Source organism: Triticum dicoccoides, chromosome 5A (assembly GCF_002162155.2).
Source record: "Triticum dicoccoides isolate Atlit2015 ecotype Zavitan chromosome 5A, WEW_v2.0, whole genome shotgun sequence".
NCBI lineage: Eukaryota > Viridiplantae > Streptophyta > Magnoliopsida > Poales > Poaceae > Triticum > Triticum dicoccoides.
In genome coordinates this window covers 644,441,958-644,447,957 of record NC_041388.1, presented here as the reverse complement: position 1 = coordinate 644,447,957, position 6,000 = coordinate 644,441,958, and positions in this window count along the sequence as shown.

Genomic DNA, 6,000 nt, shown 5'->3' with positions numbered 1-6,000 from the left:
TCTAGGTATGATCATGTATATAGGCATCACGTCCGAGACAAGTAGACCGAGTCCTACCTGCATCTACTACTATTACTCCACACATCGACCGCTATCCAGCATGCATCTAGAGTGTATTAAGTTCAAGAGAACAGAGTAACGCTTTAAGCAAGATGACATGATGTAGAGGGATAAACTCATGCAATATGAAATAAACCCCATCTTGTTATCCTCGATGGCAACAATACAATACATGCCTTGCTGCCCCTACTGTCACTGGGAAAGGACACCGCAAGATTGAACCCAAAGCTAAGCACTTCTCCCATTGCAAGAAAGATCAATCTAGTAGGCCAAACCAAACTGATAATACGAATAGACTTGCAAAGATAACCAATCACACATAAAAGAATTCAGAGAAGATTCAAATATTGTTCATAGATAAACTTGATCATAAACCCACAATTCATCGGTCTCAACAAACACACCGCAAAAGAAGATTACATCGAATAGATCTCCACAAGAGAGGGGGAGAACTTTGTATTGAGATCCAAAAAAAAGAGAAGAAGCCATCTAGCTAATAACTATGGACCCGAAGGTCTGTAGTAAACTACTCACACTTCATCGGAGATGCTATGGTGTTGATGTAGAAGCCCTCCGTGATCGATGCCCCCTCCGGCGGAGCTCCGGAAAGGCCCCAAGATGGGATCTCACGGATACAGAAAGTTACGCCGGTGGAATTAGGGTTTTGGCTCTGTATCTGGTAGTTTGGGGGTACGTATGTATATATAGGAGGAAGGAGTATGCCGGTGGAGCAACATGGGCCCCATGAGGGTGGAGGGCGCGCCTGTGGGGGTAGGCGCGCCCCCTACCTCGTAGGGTCCAAGTCCTTTGGATCACGTTCATTCCAAAAATCACGTTCCCGAAGGTTTCATTCCGTTTGGACTCCGTTTGATATTCTTTTTCTGTTAAACTCTGAAATAGACAAAAAAACAACAATTCTGGACTAGGCCTCCGGTTAATAGGTTAGTCCCAAAAATAATATAAAAGTGTATAATAAAGCCCAATAATGTCCAAAACAGGATATAATATAACATGGAACAATCAAAAATTATAGATACATTGGAGATGTATCAATTACATATGGGATGGTCCATACGGCATGCCCATGTCAAAAAATCATGACATTGGTGGCAAGGTAGTGTACAGTGGTTACGAACCACTGCCACGATATGCCATGGAGTGGTCATAGTCTAGGTAGTTGGTAGAACCTAGATGTAATTTACCTATTGCTTTGTACAACTACATAGATGAATTTAACGCTCCACGGAAAGATAGACATTGAGGCTAGAAACTACTCCTCTTCCTTCTCCCTTGGACCTGACATTGGCCAATCCACTGATTTGTACATGGAGGACCCGAAAAAGCTATTCGTCTTCCCTCCATAAAAGCTAAGATCCATGCTGCAGCTAAGCCTGGGGACCGAATTGAATTCCGGCTTTTCATATTGTTAATTAGCTGTTGGATAGATCGATCAGGGAAACAACACCATGTGCCGTGAAGATGAATTTTATGTTTAAGATTGCGTACCAATTTCTAGTTTGTTTATTCTGGTATGTCTTACTCCGCTGCTGCTGCATTCGCATATATCTCAGAGGACTATGAAAAAAATGAACGATGATTGATTTTCAAAGGCATAATTGCTTGTTTTCATATGCATGGTTTATCTCATCTATTACTTTCTTACAATATTTCAATGGTCGAATTTGTTTTCCATGCATGCAAATGAAATACCAAGTCCCTCTGAGGATTGACTTGGCTTTTAACGTATGCATGCAAATGGAATACAAATTCAACGTATACATGTGAATGGAACCCCAAAGCTGATTTTAGGAGCACGCGGGCATTGGAGCACATCATTTGGAAAAGTTCTAGAATCACTTTTTTTTTTAGTTTCAGAAAAACTCCTAATACCATTTTTTCATGTTTATATGGATGACTTGGTGATGAATTAAGTAAACACGTGAGCTACACAAAAATGCCAAAAATCATGATTTCTAAATAGTGAGCGGTACATAAAGTATTGATCTTCTGAAAATCTTATTTTGTCAGTTTTATGTAGCTCACATGCTGACTGATTTCATCACATAAATTTTACATATGTGTAATGTACATTCATATGAATATATACATTTTTATCGGATTTTTTTCGGAACTTCAAAATACCATTTTGAGACTACTTAAAATATAGTACTCACTGCAGCATGTGCACCGAAGTGTTTTTTTCACATGGAATATAGCCTATGAAAATATGATTAAACATAATAGAATCCGACTTTAGCATCGAACCATTTTTAAGGAAGTAATTGATTACACAAACCATGTACTGAAAAAAGTTATAATATATGTGAACACTACTATCTTTAGAAATAAAATAAACTGTGAACACCACAAGTTATCTCATGTCTTCCCTTTACCTCTGAGATTAATACCAACACATCAAGATCAGAGTAATAAATACCAAATTTAACAAACTAGATATTGCTACTAAATCTTAAACATGATATTCACATAGTTCTGTTTTCCCTGAGATCTATCAAAAAATATATGTCCGAGGTACACCATTACTGTGCAATGCATATGTTGCCTAATATTAACGTGCTTTAATGCACATACGCGATTACTAGTCAATTTGAAGGGTTGCAATTAAAAGTCAAAACTCAACTACATTTCGGCCATTTCTTTCTCGCAGGGGGATCTCCATTCCCAGTACCCTGAAGAAAGAGCTCCATTTCCTCCCCTCCTCTCGCTAACCTGAAGCCCTAGATCTACACAGCCAGTGGCCATGGAGAATGGCTAGCTAGCCCCTCGGAGGCGACCAGCCTCACCCACCGCCACCGCCCCATCAGCTTCCCGACGACATCCTCCGAAATATCTTCCATCGTCTCCTCCACCTAGAATGACTGTCGGCGTGTCGTCGACGACCAGGAGAACTTCCTCTGCTCCTTCCACACGGCAGACCACCGCATCCCACCACTCATCGGCTTCTACTCCAACCCTTCTAAGGAGTGCTCCAATTCACCCTAACCACGCCTCCTACCCCGCCGATTCCCCCGCCCCCGCTGGGTTCCAAGTCTACGGTTGAACGCATGGTCGTCTGCTCCTCGGCAGCAGAGACAGCGAACGCGCCCTTCTACTTGTCCGCGATCCTCTGACTGGGGAGGAGCACTCCATTCCGCAGGCGCCTGACCTTCTCCCCGGGCAGAGCTGCGGCTCGACGCTGATCTGCAACGCCTTCCATGCTAAGGGCGAGGACCGCCACTCATCGCCATTCCAAGTCGTCTTTGCATATAGCGAGGACCATCCACCCGACGGCTCCCGCCCACAGCTCAAAGACAAGAAGTGGGGGTCGCCGCCCGGCGCCGACCATGCACGTCAAATGGTACTTCGATCCTAAGCCGAGCGCCGTGGTTGGCAAAGGTGTCATCATGACCATGAGGTGGATGACGATGACGGCTCGGGAGGGCAGTACAGTGCAAGACTTACTCCTAAAATTCCACCTAGACACACGAACTCAACAACACACACAGATGCCAGATGAATTACGAGGCGACCACTTTCTTCTCGCGCCGACCGTGGAGGATGAGTGGGTCAGCATCGCCGGTGTGAATGAGAACTGTGTGGTGTTACTTTGCAGGTTGAATGGCGTTGAAGAACGGATTCCGCGTATCATAGCTAGACTAGACAATTTCCTGTCCGCTAGTCCTGCTGAGAATGGTGGCATTGGGGTTCTTCGTTTTGAGATGGGGTACCGTGATGAGGAGGAAGGTGAACTAGTTGACTGGGCTTAGGCGTAGGTGAAGGAAGGGGGCACCATTTTCTTGACGAAATCCACTTTCTATATGAGAAATTTTGTTTCTTTGATGTTGTTCATGTAAAAGTACATGCTAGTGTCTTGATGCAAAAACTTGTGTTAATCACACTTTCTCTCATAATAAGTTTCCGCAAAGTGATAATCACACAATCTTGTCGCGCAGCCGATGAGACATGTTTCTTACTAAAAAGGCACGAGTGATGAGTGTCCCCAAGCAGCAACCCCTCTGTTCGTTACTCAAATCCGCCTGATGGCTTGGAACCAGAATGGCGGTGGACCAAATGGAGGGCTTCCACCACTACCACCTCCATGCCCCATCGGACCACGCCCTTGCTGTCCACATATCATGGCACATCACTCCCCGACAGGTCCCTGCCTGTAGCGGCACTGACTCTTGCTGGAATAGAAAGCCCTATAGTGCATCTGTCTGTCGTGCCCCTCCCAGCTGCGACAAGAAGACCTGCCGCAGCAGTCCCAGCCGTAGTGCCGCCAGCACTTGTAGTGGTTCCAGCTGGGGATGGCGGCGCCCATACAGTGGACTGGCTTGCAAACAATCCTCAGTTTTGGAAGAAGTACCGCAAATCCGGAATGAGGGGACCCCCACCACCACCCCCCTCCCGTGCGCCCAAATCCGCAAACAATCATGAGTCACAGATGGCTCCAAAGTTTTGTGGTGTGCGATCGAAGCTAAATAAGTACTATGTCATGAAGTATAATCCTAGTTGCTAGTTTCAGTTTTTCTCTAAGTTGCCTTAGCTGAATAAGTGGCCGGTAGCGTGTGTATGTCCACGTCCGGTTCAGTCTTTTTCTTCAGTTAGTTCAGTTAGCACCGGCAAGACCGCTTCCATGGGGTGGCGTGGAACTTCAGCGGGTTTGACGGCGGCGTAGTGGCTCGCGCAAGCTTAGCATCGTGGGATGGCACGATTAGTAGGTTGGGTGTGTGTGGGCGTGATCTCCTTTGTATTCGGCAACTCGTTTGAGCTCTGCATAAATAACAGAAAGACCAGAAAAGCTGCAGTCAGTTGGGCAGCGCAAAACTCTCTGTCAGACTTGTTCTTCCTCCTCCTCGCGATCCATTCTTTCTCCTCCCTTCTCTCGCGTTCGGTTGGCCAGTTTCTGCAACAACAAGTGGCATTAGAGCCTCGGTGGTGTTCGATCCATCCTGGGCGCCGGCGGTGTCTGATCCGTCGGATCGATGGCCGGCAGCAATGACGAGAAGGTGAAGCAGAAGAAACAGGAAGAAGAGGCCGCGACGGAGATGTCGGCGCTTGTAAGTCCCTGGCCCGTCTCTCCACCGAGGAGGGGTCGGGGTGCGCGTTGTCGAGCAAATCGTGCATGGCGGCGGCAGCGGCGTGCCTCCGATGATGCTCACGCGCACCAATTACTCTGATTGGGCCATGATCACTAAGCTGCAGTTGCAGGCCGATGAGCTGTGGCGCGTGGTGGAGACAGGCCAAGGCACGGACTGAGACGATCGGCGCGCCATGATCGCCCTTCTAAAGGGGGTGCCGCCGGAGCTGATGCGGATCCTGGGCACCAAGGCCACTGCCAAGGAGGCACGGGACACTCTGAAGACCATGCGAGTCGGTGTCGAGCGCGTGCGCGAGGCCAAGGCACAGACTCATCGCTCGGAGTACGAGTCGCTCCGGTACAAGGACGGCGAGGGAATCGAGTCGTACATGATGCGACTCAGGACGATCGTCGATGAGCTGCAGACGCTCGGTGATCCCGTGGACAAGCACAAGGCCGTCCTCAAGGTGCTCCGCACCGTTCCGTGCCCGTACCGCGTGATGGCCGTGGCGATCGAGTCGCTCGTCGACACCAAGCAGCTCTCCCTCGAGGAACTCTGCGGCCGGCTCCTTGTCGTTGAGGAGCGTGAGCATGAGGAAACCCCTGCCCCCGGCACGCAGCTGCTGTACACCATCGACCAGTGGCGTGCGCACGAGAAGCTGCTGGAGCATGGCGGCGCGTCCTCAGGCTCTGGAGCAGGGCGTGGGCGCGGGAATGGCAAGCCCAAGAACCTCCAAGGCGGGGGCGGCCGTGGCCAGAGCGGTGGCCGCGACAATGGTGGTCGGGCGACGCCCAAACGAAAGGGAAACTGCCGCTACTGTGGCATCCCAGGTCACTGGGCCAAAGAATGCCGCAAGAAG